Here is a 21,997-nt window from a genome sequence, read left to right as displayed (position 1 = left end):
CAGATTTACATCACCAGTGTGTTTTCTTTTATCTTTCAGTATGTTTATCTATTGTCATCTTTACAGTACAACCAATAAATATATAAAGCACTTCCTAAATAGTACTGAGCCATAAAAATGCATTAACATTTTACCTGGTAGAAATCAGTAGAAGTACAACGTATTTCCTCAATAGCAAATGATATGCAGTGATACTAATGCATTTTGAAAAGTCCTTTATACAAATCCTCACTTTAGTCAACCTCTTCAATGGTTGGGCCTTTGGGAGCTGGCACCAGAGCTGGTCCGTGCCTGATCTCCACAGCAACCTGTGGGCATCCCTCCCTGCTGGTACAGCTTGGTAATGATAGTCTGGCACACTTTCTCCAGCTCCTTTAGCTGATGCTCATACTCCTCTTTGTTGCCCAGCTGGTTGTTCTCCAACCAGGAAAGGGTCTGGTCGCACCTGTCCACCACTTTCTTTTTGTCCTCCTCACTGATCTTGCCTTTCATGTTGTCGTCCTCCACGCTGCTCTTCATATTGAAGCGTACGACTCCAGGGAGTTCTTGGCTGCCATCTTCTCCCTCTGTCGTCATCCTCAGCTTTGTATTTGTCAGCATCCTGCACCATCCTCTCAATATCCTCTTTGCTGAGCCGCCCTTGTCGTTGGTGATGGTGATCTTGTTCTCTTTGCCCGTGCTCTTGTCCACCGCTGATACGTTAAGAATCTGCCGTTGGCGTCGATGTCAAAGGTCACCTCGATCTGAGGGACTCCTCGTGGGGCAGGGGATCCCAGAGAGCTCAAACTTCCCAGGAGGTTGTTGTCCTTGGTCATGGCTCTCTCTCTCCCTCGTAGACCTGGATCATGACCCCGGGCTGGTTGTCGGAGTAAGTGGTGAAGGTCTGGGTCTGTTTGGATGGGATGGTAGTGTTGCGTTTGATCAAAGCGGTCATGACCCCTCCGGCAGTTTCGATGCCCAGGGACAGGGGAGCCACATCCAGCAGCAGCAGGTCCTGGACGTTCTCAGACTTGTCGCCAGACAAGATGGCTGCCTGGATGGCAGCGCCGTAGGCCACCGCCTCGTCTGGGTTGATGCTCTTGTTTAGCTCTCGGCCATTGAAAAAGTCCTGCAGGAGCTTCTGGACCTTGGGGATCCGGGTGGAGCCTCCGACCAGGGACAACGTCATGGATCTGGGCCTTGTCCATCTTGGCATCCCTGAGGGCTTTCTCCACAGGCTCCAGGGTTCCCCTGAAGAGGTCCGAACACATCTCCTCAAAACGAGCCCTGGTGATGGAGGTGTAGAAGTCGATGCCCTCGAAGAGGGAGTCAATCTCAATGCTGGCCTGGGTGCTGGAGGACAGTGTTCTCTTGGCCCTCTCGCAGGCTGTCCTCAGCCTCCTTAGAGCCCGCTTGTTCTGGCTGATGTCCTTTTGTGTTTCCTCTTGAACTCCTCCACAAAGTGACTGACCAGGCGGTTGTCAAAGTCCTCCCCTCCCAGGTGAGTGTCCCCAGCCCGTGGCCTTCACTTCAAAGATCCCATCCTCGATGGTCAGGATGGACACGCCGGAAGGTGCCCCCACCCAGGTCAAAAATCAGGGACGTTGCGTTCCCTGGACTTGGCCTTTGTCCATGCCATAGGCGATGGCTGCCGCGTGGGCTCGTTGATGATCCTCAGAACATTCAGCCCAGCGATCACTCCAGCGTCCTTAGTGGCCTGTCTCTGTGAGTCATTGAAGTAGGCAGGGACTGTGATGACTGCATTGGACACCTTCTGGCCCAGGTAAGCCTCAGCGATCTCCCCTCATCTTCACCAGGACCATGGAGGAGATCTCCTCTGGGTTGAAGGATTTGTTCTCACCTTTGTAATCTACCTGAATTTTAGGCTTTCCTCCATCGCTGACCACCTTGAAGGGCCAGTGCTTCATGTCGCGCACGACCTGATCGTTGAACTTTCGGCCAATCAGGCGTTTGGCGTCGAAAACTGTGTTGTTGGGGTTCATGGCCACCTGGTTCTTTGCTGTCGTCTCCGATGAGTCTCTCAGTGTCTGTGAAGGCCACATAGCTGGGCGTGGTCCTGTTGCCCTGGTGGGTAGCGATGATCTCCCACTTTGCCATGCTGGAACACCCCCACACAGGGAGTAGGTGGTGCCCAGGTCAATGCCGATAGACAGCCCTTTAGCTGATGACATCTTGATGGTGTGGAGTTAGTTGCCTACAAAATAATGAAATAATATTTTAGAAATTGGATATTATTCTACGAAAACCTAGGTGCAATTAATGTCAATCTCCACCAACAGTGATGTTAGCCTAAATATACTTGAATAACAACCAGACCTGGGTTCAAATACATGCGTATTTAAGTATTTGTAATGCTTATTTTCTGTGTATATGAGTATTTTCAAATAATGTGGCCACTTAAAATTTAAAGTATTTGAAAGTATTTTTCTAATAATTTCATATAAATACTATTTGAAACTATTTTCAAATACTTGTTTCCAAATACATTTCAAATACCCCTAGGACCAAACAATCCTGGGTTCAAATGCATGGAGTATTTAAATATTATTATTTGAAAATACACTTGTCTGTGTATTTGAGTATTTTCAAATACATGCCAATACTTTCCAATGTATTTCCAAATACATTACAATTTTCAACTACTTATATTTCAAAATGTACCGGTTTTAGAAAATCATTGAAATTCAATAATAAGCATTTGAACCCAGGTCTGATAACACAACACTGTTGTCATTGTTTGTGTTATATATTAGTGTTATATATATATATATATATTTAGTGTTATACACTAATACTGGCCAGGCAGATCTTCATTGGGGTTTAACTAAAAACAATGGCAGACACAATCATTTCTGCTAATCTATTACAGATAAACTATTTTTACAACAGGCCTACATTTTTTCTATGAACCCTCCTGAATAATATTGTGTTATCTTCACAGAATTAGAGCAGATTTTCTTCAAACGAATAAATAACTAAATTATAATAAAATAATAATATGCTAGAAAACATGGTGAATATAGGCCTAGTCTGTCCAATGAAATAACATAATAAATGGATGACTATTATAATATATCTTTATATTATTTATTTATTAGTAAACCAAATATTCTGGCATAGTGTTATAGCTAACATAGCTACCCCTAACCCCTAACCCTATTTCTATTAAGTTTATAACTGTCACCGCCATTATAAAAATAGGGTACTGGAGTTACTTACAGTTTATAAATGTAGAGGTCTGTTGAAAGTGGCTCTTCTCTTTCCTTGCTTTCTTTTCCCCTTTAGTATTCTCGTTGAGTCGATGTTTGAAACGGAATGAACTTCACCAGAATATATACTATCCCCATTGCCTAAAAATACCCTCATGATTTCTAGACATTTCTAGAACCGAGAGCGCAGCATTCCTTTGCGATGACGTACGCTGCGAGGCGCATGCGTTGCAAGCGCAGCAAATGAAAGTTATCGTCTTTCCAGAGCGTTCGAGAAGCGCGGAGACCTGTCCAGAACGCACACAGCACACACATAGTCTTGAATCATTAACTGTTTTTTTAACACAAATGAAACAGCATGCGGTTCAACCTTATTCAGTCGAAATATCAGTCTATCGGCTATACTGCAGTTCCTCAACAGTTCACGAGATGTCCAGTCAATACATTTCTTCTCACTAATGAATAATAAATATTTATTAGAAGACATTTGAGTGCCTACTGCACAAGTGGTATTCAAAGTCCTTTTTTCTACAAACATCTTACCACAAGTTAATGTGCCTCCTTACTTCTCAACAGATTCCAGGGAAGATCCTATTTTTTAAATTAAAGCCAGAGCATTTAAGATTTCCAGTGTTAATTTTTAAATGAAAGACTAATTATGAACACACCAGCTAATCCTTCTCTATTCTATTCTAATCAATGCTATTCTGTTATATACCATTCTAGTCTAGCCTATTCCGCACTGATGGCCCATCAGTTCACATTTGCTTAGCATAAACAAGATACAGTGCCTTGCAAAAGTATTCATCCCCCTTGGCGTTTTTCCTATTTTGTTGCATTACAACCTGTAATTTAAATTGATTTTTATTTGGATTTCATGTAATGGACATACACAAAATAGTCCAAATTGGTGAAGTGAAATGAAAAAAATCACTTGTTTCAAAAAATTCTAAAAAATAAATAATGGAAAAGTGGTACCCTGCATATTTATTCACCCCCTTTGCTATGACGTCCCTAAATAAGATCTGGTGCAACCAATTACCTTCAGAAGTCACATAATTAGTTAAATAAAGTCCACCTGTGTGCACTCTATATGTCACATGATCTGTCACATGATCTCAGTATATATACACCTGTTCTGAAAGGCCCCAGAGTCTGCAACACCACTAAGCAAGGGGCACCACCAAGCAAGCGGCACCATGAAGACCAAGGAGCGCTCCAAACAGGTCAGGGACAAAGTTGTGGAGAAGTACAGATCAGGGTTGGGTAATAAAAAAAATATCAAAAAAACGTTGAACATCCCACGGAGCACCATTAAATCCATTATAAAAAAATTGAAAGAATATGGCACCACAACAAACCTGCCAAGAGAGGGCCGCCACCAAAACTCACAGACCAGGCAAGGAGGGCATTAATCAGAGAGGCAACAAAGAGACCAAAGATAACCCCGAAGGAGCTGCAAAGCTCCACAGCGGAGATTGGCATATCTGTCCATAGGACCACTTTAAGTCATACACTCCACAGAGCTGGGCTTTACGGAAGAGTGGCCAGAAAAGACATTGCTTAAAGAAAAAAAGAAGCAAACACGTTTGGTGTTCGCCAAAAGGCATGTGGGAGACTCCCCAAACATATGGAAGAAGTTACTCTGGTCAGATGAGACTAAAATTGAGCTTTTTGGCCATCAAGGAAAAGCTATGTCTGGCGCAAACCCAACACCTCTCATCACCCCGAGAACACCATCCCCACAGTGAAGCATGGTGGTGGCAGCATCATGCTGTGGGGATGTTTTTCATTGGCAGGGACTGGGAAACTCGTCAGAATTTAAGGAATGATGGATGGCGCTAAATACAGGGAAATTCTTATTTCAGTCTTCCAGGGATTTGAGACTGGGACGGAGGTTCACCTTCCCGCAGGACAATGACCCTAAGCATACTGCTAAAGCAACACTTGAGTGGTTTAAGGGGAAACATTTAAATGTCTTGGAATGGCCTAGTCAAAGCCCAGACCTCAATCCAATTGAGAATCTGTGGTATGACTTAAAGATTGCTGTACACCAGTGGAACCCATCCAACTTGAAGGAGCTGGAGCAGTTTTGCCTTAAAGAATGGACAAAAATCCCAGTGGCTAGATGTGCCAAGCTTATAGAGACATACCCCAAGAGACATGCAGCTGTAATTGCTGCAAAAGGTGGCTCTACAAAGTATTGACTTTGGGGGGGGGGTGAATAGTTATGCACGCTCAAGTTCTGTTTTTCTGTCATATTTATTGTTTGTTTCACAATAAATATGTTGTATCTTCAAAGTGGTAGGCATGTTGTGTAAATCAAATGATACAAACCTCCCAAAAAATCTATTTTAATTCAGGTTGTAAGGCAACAAAATAGGAAAAATGCCAAGGGGTGAATACTTTCGCATGCCACTGTATCCTCATCATGCAAGCAAATGTGAACTGCTTGTGACATTCTCCTGTGAATTTCAAATACAAAAAACACAAATGGTAGCTAAAGTATTTGATGATATACAGTGCATTTGGAAAGTATTCAGTGATGAGGTTTGAACATGCAACCGTTGGGTTCCTAGGTAGACGTTCGCGTTATAATGACCTAAGCATCATGCAAGCAAATGTGAACTGCTTGTGACATTCTCCTGTGAATTTCAAATACAAAAAACACAAATGGTAGCTAAAGTATTTGATGATATACAGTGCATTTGGAAAGTATTCAGTGATGAGGTTTGAACATGCAACAGTTGGGTTCCTAGGTAGACGTTCGCGTTATAATGACCCTAAGCATCATGCAAGCAAATGTGAACTGCTTGTGACATTCTCCTGTGAATTTCAAATACAAAAAACACAAATGGTAGCTGAAGTATTTGATAATATACAGTGCATTCGGAAAGTATTCAGTGATGAGTATTTGATCATATACAGTGCATTCGGAAAGTATTCAGTGATGAGGTTTGAACATGCAACCGTTGGGTTCCTAGGTAGACTTTCGCGTTATAATGACCCTAAGCATCATGCAAGCAAATGTGAACTGCTTGTGACATTCTCCTGTGAATTTCAAATACAAAAAACACAAATGGTAGCTAAAGTATTTGATGATATACAGTGCATTTGGAAAGTATTCAGTGATGAGGTTTGAACATGCAACAGTTGGGTTCCTAGGTAGACGTTCGCGTTATAATGACCCTAAGCATCATGCAAGCAAATGTGAACTGCTTGTGACATTCTCCTGTGAATTTCAAATACAAAAAACACAAATGGTAGCTAAAGTATTTGATAATATACAGTGCATTCGGAAAGTATTCAGTGATGAGTATTTGATCATATACAGTGCATTCGGAAAGTATTCAGTGATGAGGTTTGAACATGCAACCTTTGGGTTCCTAGGTACAACCTGCGTAAACCATAAACTAAAAGTACAGCTATCATGCTTGTAAACACATTATAGGGTTTTAAAAACATTTGTATAAATAATTATTTGTTGTTGCATTCAACTGCCGAAAATGCTGTTATCGAGGTCATTTTCATAGTAAGTGACGTGGGAGCCAGAGCTCAGGATGTGATAGACGAGTTTCCCCACTAGTATAATTAAGTTAGCTACCAGTTGGAGGGCTGTTCAAGTGGATTTCTTACAGTCGTATGTGGTAAATTCCCATTTAACACTTGGTTACGAACGAAGCAACACATTAGTCCTCCCTGTAACTCTTCCTGCTGCCACCCTCCTCTTCTTTCCCTCCCTGCCAATCCTCTCTCCCACTAATGTTAGCTAATTTAACTGCCGAAAATGCTGCTAGTTACCAACACACAGAGTAAAGCCGTACCGTAGAGTAGCTTTCAATGGCTTTGACATACTCTCCTTTGTGGTACAACTGGTCCCCCTCGGCCATGTAAGTAGAAAATGTACTTTTGGGTCCTTGGTCTCCTTCATTGTCAGACATTTTTGAAATAAAAAAAACATCCAATGCTATGCTAGCAAGCAAGGGCCTTCGTCTAGTTTCAACAAAGTCCCATCAGTGGTATCCTAGCAACCAGCCTAACAAGTCTCTGAGGGGGTCATTCTATGTCATCACTAGTTACTACAGCCACAAAGACATCAACCCCGCCCATTTCCACAATTTATCTTCTTAAAATGTGATTTTAAACATAACCTTAGACACACTGTTAATCTTATGCCTAACTTTGAAGACCAAAATGCAAATGTTTGTTTTCATGAATTCTTACGATATAGCCAATTCTGACTTTGTGGCTGTGCTATCTAGTGAAAACCGTCAGGTAATTTAGAGAGCGGCCCTGTCTGGACTAGAAACAGATGAAAAGGTTGATTGAATGTTGATTACTTTAATCTTATTACCGCCAAACAGTTAAATATATGAATAGGGATTTTTTTTTACCCATATGCAAATCACCACCTGCCATCTCTCCAAACCACCACAAAAAAGAAGTGTCTTGCATCCCAACATATTTAGTTTTTAGCACTTTCTTTGAGCTTGGGGTACACCTGGAAAGAATAAGGCCAAAGGAAATAAAATAAAAATGCAATACAAACATTGACAAAAGGGACAATTGAAGGGGGAAACAAGGAGAGGCCTACTTTATTTACATGGCTGTTGGATAAAGACTCCATAGTCAAGACTGTTGAGGGCTTCATGAGAGCAAGTCCAGAATGGGGATACCTTCCTCTTAAAAGTGCACCAAGAGATCTTAAATAAAAAAGATCAAAACCTCTACCATCCATAATGTCATAGCAATTGTATGATAGGCTCTTTTTTTTATTTTTATATTAGCTGCATAATTTACACAGGGCAGTAGAACTGAATAGTTTAATAGTGTTAGGGTCATAGCCCATAGACAACCTATACATTATACTGGGGTATACTTTTAAACAGCATGGGCAAAATAAGATGTTAACTCATTTGACAATTTGCCTAGACACATTCTAGATAACCCCAATCATAGACTGTATACATCATTTGTGTGCAGTGAGTGAGATGGTACTTACTGTACTGGTTGACTGAGCGGTGGCTTGCGTTCAGCATACTAGGGTACACAACCAGTAAAATATATAGATGTCTACACAGTATCTGATATACCGGCAAGCACAACCAAATTCATTTCCTGAGTTTGTGCCAAAAGGATGTTGTTCCTTGGTGCCCTTTTTCTGTATTTTCCATAATAGAGGAGCATCCTCATCTCCTGGTAGTGGCTCGATGAGACCGCCAATTTACAATAAATATACATAAAAAAGAAAACAGTCAAACTATCAACACAAATGAACACTTTACATTCCAGTAAAATGTACAAATCAGCAACCGGTGAATGGCAACATCGAACATAAAACCTGTGGTGAGGAAGCTGACCACACGATGGCAACCGGCCTGGCATAGTACACCAGCACAGCCATCTTCAGTCTGTACTTAAGCAGTAGTTTATGGATTTAACTCTATTTACCCCAGGCTGTTATGGAAAATAAAATGAGAGCTTAACTGTTCATATAACATGATGAAATGGAGACCACTTTCATTAAGCAATCATCCACAGCTGCTAAGTCATCTTTTGGTTGTTGGGTATAGAAGTAGGCTGCCCACAACATGCAAGTTGTTCAGTTGCCCATGGTATTTTGCACCATTAAATACTGGGCAAGATATGCATGCTTTGAATACTGCTTGGACAGTTGTCAAGTGTAGGCGGATAAAGGAGAAGTTTGTAGGTCCCCAGGTTTTTCTCAGATTTCCCCATCTTGAAGTCACATCTTGGCCTGAGCCTTCAGAAGGCCAGATATCTGCACAGTCCCATTTCAAAGTTCCATTATGATTCATACTTTTACGGGCCAACATTCTTTTTATACAAATCGAATTTCAATGTTTTTATTGTTTGACAAAATTAAATCAAATATCAAAATAGTATTAGTCTTCTATGGATCCTTGCGTCATTCGTTTGTAGCATGATGTGATTTGATAGCATTATTCGTTCAGGTAATGACAGAGGCCAACTGAGAAACAGCCAGACAAATTAAAATGAGGGTGGAGTTGGGGGGGTGAATCCATTTGAATAGAGTCCATGATTGAGCTACTGTATAAGTACTTTTATCCTCCAATTAACCAAACTGAAAGAAAAAATTTCCTGGTCCGGATGCTGCAACAAAAAACAAAAAAAGTTTAAATTGTTAAACAGAATCTGAAATATGCTGAATTTATTATTTGTTAAATCATTAAAAAAGTTGAAAAGTACTGTTGTTTCCTACAGCTGTTTGTATACATACATTGATTAGCCTCAAAACTATAGCCCTGGCCGCCTCCGCCACCAAAGAATGCCTTGAAAATGTTGTTGGCATCAAAATCTGCTGGGAACAGAAACACATGAGGATCAACATCACAACTGAGGAAGCAGCCAGTACAATCTCACAAAACTAACCATGTAAAATGAATGTGGTAAACACACGTTTACAGCTCTGAAATACAAATGTCTGAACCCAGTTGGTGTTTTAAATCAAGTCAAGTAATAGTGAGAGTAATTTAGCACCTGTTAAAGCTGAAATACAGTGGGGAAAAAGTATTTAGTCAACCACCAATTGTGCAAGTTCTCCCACTTAAAAAGATGAGAGAGGCCTGTAATTTTCATCATAGGTACACGTCAACTATGACAGACAAATTGAGAAAAAAAATCCAGAAAATCACATTGTAGGATTTTTTATGAATTTATTTGCAAATTATGGTGGAAAATAAGTATTTGGTCACCTACAAACAAGCAAGATTTCTGGCTCTCAGACCTGTAACTTCTTCTTTAAGAGGCTCCTCTGTCCTCCACTCGTTACATGTATTAATGGCACCTGTTTGAACTTGTTATCAGTATAAAGACACCTGTCCACAACCTCAAACAGTCACACTCCAAACTCCACTATGGCCAAGACCAAAGAGCTGTCAAAGGACACCAGAAACAAAATTGTAGACCTGCACCAGGCTGGGAAGACTGAATCTGCAATAGGTAAGCAGCTTGGTTTGAATAAATCAACTGTGGGGGCAATTATTAGGAAATGGAAGACATACAAGACCACTGATAATCTCCCTCGATCTGGGGCTCCACGCAAGATCACACCTCGTGGGGTCAAAATGATCACAAGAACGGTGAGCAAAAATCCCAGAACCACACGGGGGGACCTAGTGAATGACCTGCAGAGCTGGGACCAAAGTAACAAAGCCTACCATCAGTAACACACTACGAGCCTAGGGATTCAAATCCTGCAGTGCCAGACTTGTCCCCCCTGCTTAAGCCAGTACATGTCCAGGCCCGTCTGATGTTTGCTAGAGTGCATTTGGATGATCCAGAAGAGGATTGGGAGAATGTCATATGGTCAGATGAAACCAAAATATAACTTTTTGGTAAAAACTCAACTCGTCGTGTTTGGAGGACAAAGAATGCTGAGTTGCATCCAAAGAACACCATACCTACTATGAAGCATGGGGGTGGAAACATCATGCTTTGGGGCTGTTTTTCTGCAAAGGGACCAGGACGACTGATCCGTGTAAAGGAAAGAATGAATGGGGCCATGTATCGTGAGATTTTGAGTGAAAACCTCCTTCCATCAGCAAGGGCATTGAAGATGAAACGTGGCTGGGTCTTTCAGCATGACAATGATCCCAAACACACCGCCCCGGGCAACGAAGGAGTGGCTTCGTAGAAGCATTTCAAGGTCCTGGAGTGGCCTAGCCAGTCTCTAGATCTCAACCCCATAGAAAATCTTTGGAGGGAGTTGAAAGTCTGTGTTGCCCAGCGACAGCCCCAAAACATCACTGCTCTAGAAGAGAATCTGCATGGAGGAATGGGCCAAAATACCAGCAACAGTGTGTGAAAACCTTGTGAAGACTTACAGAAAACATTTGACCTGTGTCATTGCCAAGAAAGGGTATATAACAAAGTATTGAGAAACTTTTGTTATTGACCAAATACTTATTTTCCACCATAATTTGCAAATAAATTCATTAAAAATCCTACAATGTGATTTTCTGGATTTTGTTTTCTCATTTTGTCTGTCATAGTTGACGTGTACCTATGATGAAAATTACAGGCCTCTCATCTTTTTAAGTGGGAGAACTTGCACAATTGGTGGCTGACTAAATACTTTTTTTCCCCACCCCAGCGTCTTTGTTGTTGTTTTGTTGATGAAACAGAGCAGAGGAGCAGCCAGCATCGTGGTAAAATAATAATACATCGCAGTAGATATTCTGCTCTTCTATCGTTCGTGAACTGATGTGTTTGATGTAACTTCTTTGTGGTAATTTCGCAAACGGACGTGGTAGTTTCATCCAATAACGTATTTCAACTTTAAAGCAGCCTAGGATTTTAAAAAATCTTGGAAATGTCCCTAAAGCAGCCCCTCCCCTTCCCATCCTCCCCACGCCCTCCCTTGAAAGGGGTTCCCCTGCTGATCTCCAGTCCTCACCTCCCATGTTGCCTGTGTCGTCCTCCAGATCGTGACCACTGTCATAGCGGGATTTCTTCTTAGGGTCAGACAGCACGGTGAACGCCTCGCCCACCTCCTTAAACTTCTTCTCCTCTTCCTTCTGAACCTCAGCACTGGCTGAGCTGTGACGGTCTGAGAGAGAGACAGAGAAATCAGGGCCGTCAGTCAGGGGAAATTAGAGAAGAAAAGTACAGGAGCACAGAGTTAAATGTTTTGTTTTCCCTTTGCATTGAAATACGTCTCCTGACACATTGCTTTTTTTATAACAGTAAAATAGACTGGATAGTTGAACTGAGAGATGGGCTCTCTTAGCTACCTGGATGGTGCATGAGGGCCCGTTTGCGGTAAGCCTTCTTGATCTCGTCCTCTGTGGCGTTCTTGTCCACTCCCAGCACCTTGTAGTAATCTTTCCGCTTGCTCTTCTTCAGCTCCAACTGTGCATTCTTCAAGAGGTGCTTGTGTTCTAAGGAAAGGAGTTCAGAGTGAGACGACACAGATAGTATTAATAACCAAGAGCAGTTTGGGCACCGTAACAGCAGGAGGAGCTATACTCTAATTCCAGCCCTCAGAGCCAGACACCTCAGACATTGTGTCATAACAGGGTGTGGGGGGAAACAGGAGAGTGAAGCAACAGGACCTAGACAGAGTGGTAGCTGGGATGGAGAGAGGGGTGGTTGAGTCACACTAATGACACACAGACATACCTTTTGTTTTCTCCGTCTGGTAGACCTTCTCATAATCCCTCACAGCCTCATCGTACTCCTCCTTGTCCAAGTAACTGAACACACAGAGATATAGAAACAAGTTTTAGGGATCATAAGCATATGCAATCAAATGAATATCCATATAATGAACTATTTATCTTATACATTCTTGCATGCTCAAATGACCACTATGGACACATTGTTAGGAAACTATGGTTGATTGACGTACCACTGCGCTCTCCGTAAATAGGCCTTGATGTAGGTCTCATCCAGCTTAATTGCCTTTGTGCAGTCTTCAATGGCCTGGTCTATTTTTTTCAGCTTTGAAAGGAAAATGGAAATAAAAGAGAAAAGAGTAAGGGGACTGGGGAAAGTGCAAGGAAGCGTGCGACAGAAAAAAAAGAGGAGAGATGCTGGCCTAGTTCTAGTGGCTAGATAGAGAAAATGAAGCAAAGTGCAGAGCACTGCTAAAAATACACACAGTAAGAGAGGTGTGTGAGTGTGTGGCAGGCATCTGTGCATTGGAGAGTGTGTGCGCACGTGTGAGAGAGAGAATGCAAGTGCCCATGCAGAAGGCCACCTTCACAGCCAATACAGTAGCGCTACATTGGTCCATATGAGTGACTTCCTGGAGGATTTACAATCTCACGAGCTACATGCTACCAGGAGATATTTTGAGCAGAGTTATACAGGTATAAGGCCCTATAAAATCTGTGTTGCGGATGGAATCACAGAATCCAGACATTAAAACAGAATTCAACAACATTCAAAAATGTATTGAACTTATTAGAAAATGCATTACATTTGTCCAAGATTATTATAAAACATGCATCAGTGATTCTGATTTTATTTGAACTTTCTGAATCGGCAACGGCACAGGAATGCCCGTCTGTATGTGCGTGTTTGTCTACCACTTTGTGTAGCCGTTAGCGATGATGCTAATGTAATGACAACCATCTTCTGGTAGATGGAAAGGCTTTCCCAAAAACCTTCAATTCAACATTTACTACAAAGTAGCTTATGCCAGCCTACCTGGCAGAATGATATCATGGATTATTTGCAGCAATCCAGTAGCCATTTGATTAGCAAACTCTGCAATCACATGAGCGCTACAGAAATATCCTAACCAAAAAAGGTCCCTACATTTCTTAGATTTTTCCCAGACCTCAAAAGTGGTCTCCTGAAAAGAATAATAATTTTACATATACTATATAAAAAAAAGTGTGATTTGGAGAGCGAAAACTGAACCCTGGAAAAACGGAATTTGGGAAAACACTCAACGGAATCAGGCAAGAAAAAATGCACAGATTTTATTGGGCCCCACAGGTATCAAATATCAGCTGCCTGGCTGAAAAGGCAAAACAACCACAGTATAATCAAACACAGCAATACCTAATTTGCAAGCGTACGGAGAGCCTTTCAGTGAAGACGATCTAAGATAATAATATTTGGCCGAATCGAACTGGGGACCAAGATGGCAGAAACACCACGGCTGCATAAAACAAGATAACATGGTATGGCAGATAAGAGGGGTTCTCCTCCTGGTGCTGTGTGTTTGAGCCTCACCTTAGATCCCACGGTGCCCCTGTTACAGAAGAGCTTAGCATTGGTTTTGATGTTGTTGGGGTCTATGGTCAGGGCCTCAGAGTACAGCTCGTAGGCCGCATCATAGTTCCCATCCTTGAAGGCCTTGTTCCCATCCTCCTTCTTGGCTTTGAGTGCTTTGGCATTCTGGGTGGAAAAGAGACAGCACTTAGTAACCGCCGCAAACTTAATGTGTCAGCAAGCCAGTAGTGGAGACAGAATTGGTTAGTGTTCTGTGGCTTCCTCTTACAAAGGAAAGGATGGAGACAATTAGTCCACATTAGCATCATTATTGGGCAGGTTAGTTGAGTCTAATTGCAGGGCTAGAGTCCTGGTGGAAGGTGGATGGAGGACTCACTCTGCAGGCCAGGCGAGCCTTCTCATGGTCAGGGCCATGCGCAGGGCCTGGACAAAGAACTGGACGGCCTTGTCAATGCAGTCCTCATAGTACAGACAGAGACCACGGACGTACAGGGCATCGCCATTAGTAGAGTCCATCCGCAGGATATCACTGAGAGAGGAAGACAAAGAAACAAGTCTCATATGACAACATGCATTTCCAATGGTGTGCATCAGCTAGGGAAATTGCATTTATTGAATGGTTTTCCAGGTTCCAAATGTCTTGTATACCTGGCTACCGACTGGGCCTCTGGGTAGCGCCCGAGCATGGCCAGACACTCTGCTTTCAGCACCTTGAACCGATGGCAGGCTGAGGCTGACTCCAAGGCACGATCCATGCAGAACACAACCTGCACAGTCCAGAGAAAGAAACACAGTCATATCAAATCTAGCACCAATCTGCCCATTCCCCCAAATAAGGATAACAATTTGTTTGATAAAAGACAAAATGCAGCCAAGAGCCTACCATCCTGAAGTCACGCTTTTCAAATCCTATTTCAGCCATCTTTTCATACTCCAGGACGGAATCGGCACTCTTTACCTGGAAATAGATCCAAACATAAGTCAAACTTATGCTTTTATATAAGGAAGCCACTGCCTGATGTTTTCCTCAATCTAAGCAAAACTCATGGAATATCTGTCACAGTAAACAAAGGATTTAAATTACTGTAAAGCAATTAGCTCTTTACAATGCATTGTTGTTAGGACCTAGTCTGCCAGACTGAGACTGTGTCTGTCTGACCCACCTCCTGCTGTGCCTGGCTGTTGTCAGGCTCCAGTTCTAGAACCCTGTGGAAACAGCGGCTGGCTGCCATGGCGTTCCCCAGGGACAAGTGGCACTTCCCCTCCCGTAGATGACCCTTTGGGAAAGTTGACTCACAGTTAACAGGCTGGAACACTGATACAGGCAGGGAGAGGGAGGAGACCCACCCAAAAACCATGACTCAGATCTTTCCATTACCTTACTGATGTACTCATCCAACTGCCAAACATATTCTCGTATTATGAGATGAGACAAAACGGAAGGTCTGACTAACTTGTCTGCCTAGGACCTAGCTGGGTATTCAAGGCTTGCTACTCAAGGTGGTGCTACGCCTGGTGGTTGACCCTACCTTCATGAAAGTGTCGTCGAGCCGCACTGCCTGCTGGGAGTCCTCCAGCGCCTCTCTGTGCCGGCTCAGCATCATCAGCGTGGCCGCCCGGTTTCCATAGTAACTGGCATTCTTAGGACACATGTCTGTCGATAACAGTGAAAAATCACTCACCGTCGTTAACAAGAATAGATTATCCTCTCACCCACAGAAAACAAACATGTTCCCCCTCTCTATAAAGAAGATATCCTTTGCAGTTGATATCACTGATGGAATCCTTACCTATGGCCTTGGTGTAGTAGTTGAATGCTTCAGAGTAATCCTTCTTGATGTAGTAGGCATTACCTTGCTCCTTGAAGCTCTCCGCTTCCCTGGATGACACACAGAGAAATAAAAGACAAAGAAAGAGCTTGAGAATGAGGCATTACCCAAGAGAGAGTTCAGAGTGAAATTGCATAATGACAGGGGTGTAGGGATGGGCATGACTAATAGAGTACTCGAACTGACATCAAAACTTGTTCTTTAACCAGAGATCAAATTTTTTCAAATACTGTAGAACTATTTGGTCAATTTCGTCTTGAAGACAAGGTTAATTTGCTTTGACTCTAGTGTTCCATAAATGATTACCAAGCCAAGCATCACACAGTTCTGCTCCCTAAATTCCCTTTCCCCTCCGTGTCTCGCTCACTCAATTGCGTTCCGACCGCTCCCTCTACACACGTGTTTTGGAATAATTGCATCATTTCCCGCTTAGGCTACTTTGTCACAGCCACAAAGTCAAAATTGGCTATATCATAAAAATAAAAATGAGCTATTTGGTCTTAACAGTTAGGCATACCGTTAACAGTGTGGCCTTTTCCCCTTTATTCTCACTTTCGGTTATTTGAAAATGAAACCATCTCCAAAATATTGCTATTTTTAAAACAAGCCATAGAAAGTTTGTTGCAATTTCAGTTTAATCCACCAGAAAAGACAGAACAAATATTATGGTTAAACTCTAATATATTGAGTTATAAAATAAAAAATGCCAAGTTTTTGTCAATTACATCATAACTCCACCAGTCCTATTTATGTCACACATGCAGCTGGCAAAAATATATGGAAATGTCTGCTCTACCCAAAATTACAACCAACTAATTGCAGCATTACCGCAAAATGGAAGAGGCAAGTGGAAGGGGGAAAAAGTAAGGAACTTGTCTTTCGGCCCTGCATTAAACACCTACAGTGGGGAGAACAAGTATTTGATACACTGCCGATTTTGCAGGTTTTCCTACTTACAAAGCATGTAGAGGTCTGTCATTTTTATCATAGGTACACTTCAACTGTGAGAGATGGAATCTAAAACAAAAATCCAGAAAATCACATTCTATGATTTTTAAGTAATTAATTTGCATTTTATTGCATGACATAAGTATTTGATCACCTACCAACCAGTAAGAATTCCGGTTCTCACAGACCTGTTAGTTTTTCTTTAAGAAGCCCTCCTGTTCTCCACTCATTACCTGTATTAACTGCACCTGTTTGAACTCATTACCTGTATAAAAGACACCTGTCCACACACTCAATCAAACAGACTCCAACCTCTCCACAATGGCCAAGACTAGAGAGCTGTGTAAGGACATCAGGGATAGAATTGTAGACCTGCACAAGGCTGGGATGGGCTACAGGACAATAGGCAAGCAGCTTGGTGAGAAGGCAACAACTGTTGGCGCAATTATTAGAAAATGGAAGAAGTTCAAGATGACGGTCAATCACCCTCGGTCTGGGGCTCCATGCAAGATCTCACCTCGTGGGGCATCAATGATCATGAGGAAGGTGAGGGATCAGCCTAGAACTACATGGCAGGACCTGGTCAATGACCTGAAGAGAGCTGGGACCACAGTCTCAAAGAAAACCATTAGTAACACACTACGCCGTCATGGATTAAAATCCTGCAGCGCACGCAAGGTCCCCCTACTCAAGCCAGCGCATGTCCAGGCCCGTCTGAAGTTTGCCAATGACCATCTGGAGGATCCAGAGGAGGAATGGGAGAAGGTCATGTGGTCTGATGAGACAAAAATATAGCTTTTTGGTCTAAACTCCACTCGCCGTGTTTGGAGGAAGAAGAAGGATGAGTACAACCCCAAGAACACCATCCCAACCATGAAGCATGGAGGTGGAAACATCATTCTTTGGGGATGCTTATCTGCAAAGGGGACAGGACGACTGCACCGTATTGAGGGGAGGATGGATGGGGCCATGTATTGCGAGATCTTGGCCAACAACCTCCTTCCCTCAGTAAGAGCAATGAAGATGGGTCGTGGCTGGGGCTTCCAGCATGACAATGACCCAAAACACACAGCCAGGGCAACTAAGGAGTGGCTCCGTAAGAAGCATCTCAAGGTCCTGGAGTGGCCTAGCCAGTCTCCAGACCTGAACCCAATAGAAAATCTTTGGAGGGAGCTGAAAGTCCGTATTGCCCAGCGACAGCCCCGAAACCTGAAGGATCTGGAGAAGGTCTGTATGGAGGAGTGGGCCAAAATCCCTGCTGCAGTGTGTACAAACCTGGTCAAGACCTAAGGGAAACGTATGATCTCTGTAATTGCAAACAAAGGTTTCTGTACCAAATATTAAGTTCTGCTTTTCTGATGTATCAAATACTTATGTCATGCAATAAAATTCAAATTAATTACTTAAAAATCATACAATGTGATTTTCTGGATTTTTGTTTTAGATTCCGTCTCTCACAGTTGAAGTGTACCTATGATAAAATGTACAGACCTCTACATGCTTTGCAAGTAGGAAAACCTGCAAAATCGTCAGTGTATCAAATACTTGTTCTCCCCACTGTAAATTGGTTAAAGAAAATTGCGATAAATAAAAAAGTATACCAGTTTCACTTAAGGACCCAATAATGTACAGCTGTGACATAGATGGCAAAATAGTTGGGAAGAGATTTGCGATCTACCGATTCCATGGCACATGGTGTATGAACTGATACACAAAAACGAGCGTCGGATTCAAAACTTAGAATTTTTCAATTAAGATTATTAAAAGAAGTATTGCAACCAATATAATGTAATATATATTGGGGTTACAACCATCCCAGCTCTGCAGATTTCACTTCGAAGAGACAATCATTAGATAATTTGTTTTGGTACTGTCCACATGTAGCTTGTTTTTGGTCGCATGTCCAGGGAATGGCTGAAGAATTGCAACATTTACCTGGCGCTAACTCTGAAAATAGCACTGCTGGGTAATTTGAAAAGTCATAGTCATTCGATCAATAATATAATAAATGTTTTATCTTTAATTTACAATCTGTAGAAACTATGAGAATAGAAAGGTTCAGAACTTCTGTGAAACATCACAGCTGAAAAATATATGGCAAATATAAATAAAAAATAGATGGTGTTAAGAGATAGATGGGAGGGGTTGATTAGAGCTGAAGGGTGGGGCTAAAAAACAAGATAACTAATGTAAAATATAATATGTTCGTAAAATGTATATAGGTTCAGAACTTATTTGAAACAGCACAGTTAGAAATATATGGCAAATAGAAATCAAACTGGATGGTCTTCAGAGATAGATGGGAGCGGTTGAGGGTAGCTGAAGGATGTGATTAAAAACAAAAGATAACTATTGTAAAATACAATGTGTCCGTAAAATGTATATAGTATGTGTAAGCTGGAAGTTGAAGCATAAGTGTTGTTTTCCATTAGTTTACTCCAATTAGGGGAGGGGTGGTAGGGTTAGGGGAAAATAATAAAGTAAAATATATATTTTTTTAAATATGGGGGATTGGAAATGATGCAGATAATTATATTGATGGAAGCTACAATCTATCTGCAATATTAAAGCTGATCGACCCCCTACAAATCTGATTTTAAGAAGCAAAATTGTAGAAACTGGCAGGGTTTATGACTTTGTGGCAACTAACGTTAGTGATGACCCTACTTTGCAATTAGAAGTGGTTAGGCTAGCCCCCTAAACATAGACAAGGTTCCACACTGAAAATATGCTAAAACATTAGTTTGATTAAGACAAAGAGCATATTTTAACAGAATCATTAAGCCTAGGCCTACTCACCAAACAGATGCCCTGGCCATAATTCATCCCCATGCAGTGTTCAACATAGCATTGTTAATCCATTAAAACAATTCCAAGGAACAGGCATAATAAACTAAAAGTAGACAGATTTTGGTTTGTACCTCTGAAAAATGTTTTTTCAACTTGCCAAATTGCACCCTGTTTCAAATTATCACTGAGAATAATGGTTCCAGATGCGAGATGTGAATAACTTCGCACTATTCTGTTCTATTCTGTTATATTACATAATGTTTTTTTAAACTATAAAATAGGTGTCTTCACTGTAATAGCGTCTTGTCTTCTAAATTAACAAAACAAGGCTATGCCATTGCACAGCCATAGGCTTCTACACACAAGCTCCACACAGCTGAGGTTTCTACCTTTTTGAAGATTGAGTTCCACTATATAATATAACCAGTTGATATTACAGTTTCAATAAATGGCACTTTTTTTTCTTTTTTTTGACTGACTAATGAGGCAAATGTAGCAATTAGGATTACTGTACTCAAAAAAAATATCCCGTGAGTATTCGAACAGGCAAAAAGGTCAAATGCCCATCACTAACAGGGCGTACTGTATCATCCACAGAGAAACAAAATAGACCAAGTAAATGTGAAAAGGGACTTAGAGGAAAACCTTGAGGTGCATTGGCGAGTAATCAATGACTTCATCCCAGCCCGTATTACAGACTGCAAGGAGGTAGGTTATTACATGATACTGCATATTATACGTAACCGCTGACAAGCAAAACACAACAGACAATACTAGGAAGAAAGGTCTTCTTTCAATCATAATTCACTCTGGTGGTAGACCAGGGTTAATCTAGGTCTAGGATATAGCCTATCAGATCGCTTCCTGAACACTGCTATTGCTGTTTCCAAACATGTATGCTGGACGAGTTAACCTTGGTGTGCGGGTGGGAGAGGAAGGGGAAGGAGCTGAGCAAAATCATCTAAACATAGAAAGAGCCTTACCAGCAGGCAGTGAGGGGTCTCATCCAATGGAAATAGAGGACCTGAGAGGTAGTGGCCACTTGGGTATTTTATGGGTAGAGCTCACAGACAGAGCAGCTATCTGAGCTCAGTGGGAAATACACAGAGGCAGATCACCAGGAAGCACATGGCAAGACAAGCCAGGGAGAGGGCAACTGCCATTGCTTTTTTTGAAGCTTCGCAATGTTTCCAGTTCAGATCACAATCAGAGCAAGAAAGCAGACAATGAAGCAAAACTGAAAATAAATGCAATTTTCCAAGACAATGCCTTGCCCTTGTAATGTTTCATGTTCTTGGGGAAACAAGGCAGTTACCCCTGTATCACCTGATCATAACAAATTGGTTGGTTGTTTAACTTGTGGCCCCCACTGTTGCCAAGAGGAAAGTTATGACATAATTACTAGGGGTAACTACATACATTAGCTAGGCCCAGAGTCATTAATATATGGATCTGGCTAGGCCTAGTTGACAACCTCGGTAACATTATAGTTTAAAAAAATGGATCACCCTTCAGGCATACCAACAAGACCATGTCAGTCAATAGTAAGTTACCTCATGCAAAGCCTAACTTATAGCTGTTGCTAAATCGTTCAGGTCATCAAGACCTGATAATGTTCTGGAACAACGTCACGCTGGACAATCAGTGGGCAGAGTGGGGCAAGATTTTGGGGACTTTTCTGGCTCGTGCGTGGTTTAATGGCAATATGGCAGTAATACTAACAGTTATCTACGTTAGCTAACTAAGTAACTAGTTAGCTAAATACATTTGGTTAAAATTAAAGAACAAAAACCATAGGCTTTGAGACCCAAATAACTAGCTACTTAGCTAACGTTAGTTAGCCAACTAGCTAGTACTTTAGTAAGCTAACGTTAGCTAGCCATAACAACACACGTCGATGCAAACTTTGTCACAAACTGTGACTAACTTTGTTGGCTAGGTAACATTAACACAACAGATAAAGTCCACTTTATCTTTGTTCGTATGGATTTTTCAAAAAGAGAAAAATAGCTAACATTAGTTAGCTAACCGGTTAGCAAGGCCTACTTCCCGTGTGACTCAAAGCAAAAGCAAACCAACACTAGCCAGACCAATATTATAATAACATGACAATGGCACGAGAACACTCTTAAATCTAATGTGTAACATTTGTTATACATTTTCCACAACGAACCTCTCCATTTCCTCGTCGCTGAGTATTTCCATTTCAGGATCCATGGTCACATCGCAGTCATCAACCGTCGCCATTTTGCTAGGACTGAGGAGGAGGCGGGAGGGGGGGGTGATTGACAGCTAGACAAGACAATCACTAAAAGTTTGTTCAGAATTTTTAACTGAAACCTATCACTAAAAGATTCAATCATGCAAAAGTTATACATAAATCCGAACTGGTTCTCTAGCAAATTAGTAAAATTGTCTCACCCCATGTTCAAGAATGGCCTTTTTCCTTTATTCAGATTACAACCTCTCACTTTCAGTTATTTGAAAAGG

The 21,997-nt window shown here is 41.7% G+C and overlaps 2 pseudogenes; both read right to left on the bottom strand.

Annotated features, from left to right (window-relative positions):
* Positions 1-233: 233 nt before the first annotated feature.
* Positions 234-3,279, bottom strand: LOC123490212 (annotated as a pseudogene).
* A 5,781-nt stretch (positions 3,280-9,060) lies between these two features.
* Positions 9,061-21,771, bottom strand: LOC123490214 (annotated as a pseudogene).
* Between the last annotated feature and the right edge of the window lie 226 nt (positions 21,772-21,997).

The sequence above is a fragment of the Coregonus clupeaformis genome, unplaced genomic scaffold (genome assembly GCF_020615455.1).
Source record: "Coregonus clupeaformis isolate EN_2021a unplaced genomic scaffold, ASM2061545v1 scaf3539, whole genome shotgun sequence".
NCBI classification, from domain to species: domain Eukaryota; kingdom Metazoa; phylum Chordata; class Actinopteri; order Salmoniformes; family Salmonidae; genus Coregonus; species Coregonus clupeaformis.
This window is presented reverse-complemented; position numbering and strand designations above follow the sequence as displayed.